We start from the raw sequence: 2,047 nt of genomic DNA, 5'->3' as shown, positions 1-2,047 counted from the left end.
TATGTGTTTCATCAATGCTATTCTGCACTCTGGATTTATCATGCCTTCTGTGTGGCCCTTCTGAGAGGGACTGCCCAATTATCTTGGGTGGGTTTTGGGCCTCCACTACATTTACACCTCTTCACATTGATTTGGTTGATTGTTTTTGAACTTCTGATGTCTCTTCCTGTCAATACCTCATGATCACACAGACTGGTGTGCTTCTTCCATATGGGTTTTGTTGCTTCTCTGCTAGATGGCTGCTTGTTTAAGTCTTTAATACCCGAGATGTTATATCCTTTAATAGCCGGGCACCATCAGCTTTCTTCACATTTGCTTATGCACCCATTTTTGTCTTTAGCGATCCTGTCAGAGAGGTGACTGTCATACAATGCCATATAATTAAAACAAACCATTCTTGTATTGAGGTACAATTTAAGTCAAGGCCCAGAGTCCACCTGTGATCAGCATCTTTTGAACACATCATTTGAATACTTAACCACGGTGTCAGCAGGGCCCCTTCCTTGCAGAGGCAGAGCTGTAAATCTGGCTGAGCCTGTGGGGCAGGCTTTTCCCCTGTCACCTTTGGATGGCCTCTTTACTCATCTGGCTGAGGACGGCACAGCGGCCAGTCCTGTTCCCCGTGTGTCTTAGCATGTTAATAAAGGGATGCTAGATAGATGTATGAGTGGTTGACACTGAAATTGAGTTGTTTCTTCTTGGCTCATCTTCCCTTACTCCTTCTTTCCTTTGTCGGGTGTAGTAGACCTTAGATTCTGAGCACCCCGGTGTGCAGAAGGCTATGGGTGACAGTGACTCAAATCCACTCGCAGATTCTCCACATAGATTGTCACCATTGAATCATTAATCAAAAGATGTAGATACTCTTGGCCTCAAGCATTTGGAAGGTAGATTATCTCCACCCCTCTCTGACCATCCCAGGGAGGGGCAGTCTCTCTTTTAAAAAAATCATTTTATTGGGGGTTCATACAACTCTTATCACAATCCATCCATCCATCCATCCATCCATCCATCCATCCATCCATCCATTGTATCTAGCACATCTGTATATTTGTTGCCTTTATTTTTTTTAATTAACCCATTTATTACAGGCCAGAGAGGTTTCAGATAGTGGAGCTTCTACTGGTCTTTCAATTCCTTCAGTCTTCTGATGGCAGATTTTACTGTGACAGCAGAGGTGGTATTGTAGGTCCAGGCCCCACCAGCGACTGTCTTCATGCAGGAACCGCAGTGCCAGATGCCCACGGCGCGTCTGTTCATCTTGGTTTTGCCGCAGAAGGAGCAAGTGTACTTGGCATGTGGCTGATTTCAATTTTCTTCACCATTTTCCTGAGGGAGGCGCCGTAACAGGTCCCATATTTGCCCACGATCCCGACCTTCTTGGTGCGTTTGGCCATCTTGCCGCAAACTAGTCCCGAGCCAGAGAGCTGTTGCCTTTATTTTCAAAACATTTTCTTTCTACTTGAGCTCTTGGTATCAGCTCATTTTCCCCTCCCTCTCGCCCCCACCCTTCCTTCCTCATGAACCCTTGATAATTTATAAAAAAAAAATTTTCATGTCTTACACTGACCGATGCCTCCCTTCACTTACATTTTTGTTGTCCATCCCCTTGTGGGGGTATTATATGTAGGTCATTGTGATTGGTTCCCCCTTTCTACCCCATACCTTCCCTTTCCCCTCCTGGTATTGCTACTCTCATTATTGGTCCTGAGGGGTTTATCTATCCTGGATTCTCTTGTTTTGAGCTCTTATATGTACCCGTGTACATGCTCTGGTCTAGCCAGACTTTTAAGGTACAATTGGGATCATGATAGTGGAGGGAAGAAGCATTAAAGAACTAGAGGGAAGTTGTATGTTTCATCGGTGCTACACTGCACCAACTGGCTCGTCTTTTCCTTGCGACCCTTCTGAAAAGGGATGTCCAGTTGTCTACAGGTGGGCTTTGGGTTTCCCCTCTGCCCTCCTCTGGGGCAGTCTCTCTGAAGGCTTCACCTGGGTGTGTCCTTGATGTAGATCACCCCTCAGGGACAAGGGGCCCACAGCCATG

General features: G+C 46.0%; 1 pseudogene; it reads right to left on the bottom strand.

The window, feature by feature from the left end:
• Positions 1–1,077: 1,077 nt before the first annotated feature.
• LOC142452963 (large ribosomal subunit protein eL43-like) lies at positions 1,078–1,417 on the bottom strand (annotated as a pseudogene).
• Positions 1,418–2,047: the final 630 nt, after the last annotated feature.

This window comes from Tenrec ecaudatus, chromosome 7 (genome assembly GCF_050624435.1).
Source record: "Tenrec ecaudatus isolate mTenEca1 chromosome 7, mTenEca1.hap1, whole genome shotgun sequence".
Taxonomy (NCBI): Eukaryota; Metazoa; Chordata; class Mammalia; order Afrosoricida; family Tenrecidae; genus Tenrec; species Tenrec ecaudatus.
The sequence above is the reverse complement of the archived record's forward strand: the minus strand, read 5'-3'. Positions and strand labels throughout refer to the sequence as shown.